Genomic DNA, 709 nt, shown 5'->3' with positions numbered 1-709 from the left:
ATTTTCACTATTCCTCAAGAGCAAAAGCATTCTCTCTCAAAAATAGAAAACCCTAGCCCCCAAGTTTAAAAAGCAATCTCAAAAATCCCTCCACAAAAACTTCAAGAATCTAGATTTCCAGGTATGTTAGATGTTGATTCTTAGGTTCCTTCCACCCAAGAAGTTCAAGAATCTTTTTCTAAATTCAAAGATTGAATATTTATGATCTTTAATGATTTGTGTGAGTTGAAGTTCATGCTTAGGTTATTGTTGAGTTATGATTCATGTTCTAGATCACAAGTTTCATAATTTAGCCCTAGTATGTGATAATTTGCATAATGTTCATGGTAAACCCCTTTAAGTTGCAAGTTTATTGATGTAACCATGTCAATTAGGTGTATTGAATGTTGTATGACCAAAGTATGCTCCCCATATGTTTGATAAAATGCTTGTGTGAAGGAAATAGGATCATTATAGCATGTTGACAAGAAACCCCAATTATGTATAAGTTTATGCATGGCAAGTTTTTGTTGAAAAGCCTTAGTGAATGAATTATGATATGTTGCATGCATTACTACTCATGTGTATTCCTTATTGAATGAATTATGAGATAATAGTATGCACTCCCTATACATTTACATGTTTAAGACTTCTAAGTGCTTGAAGAGATGCTTCATTGATTGTGTTGTGAATGATAGCCTATTGCCATGTTATGTACGAGTTGTCCTGT

The sequence above is a fragment of the Capsicum annuum genome, chromosome 3 (assembly GCF_002878395.1).
Source record: "Capsicum annuum cultivar UCD-10X-F1 chromosome 3, UCD10Xv1.1, whole genome shotgun sequence".
NCBI classification, from domain to species: domain Eukaryota; kingdom Viridiplantae; phylum Streptophyta; class Magnoliopsida; order Solanales; family Solanaceae; genus Capsicum; species Capsicum annuum.
This window is presented reverse-complemented; position numbering follows the sequence as displayed.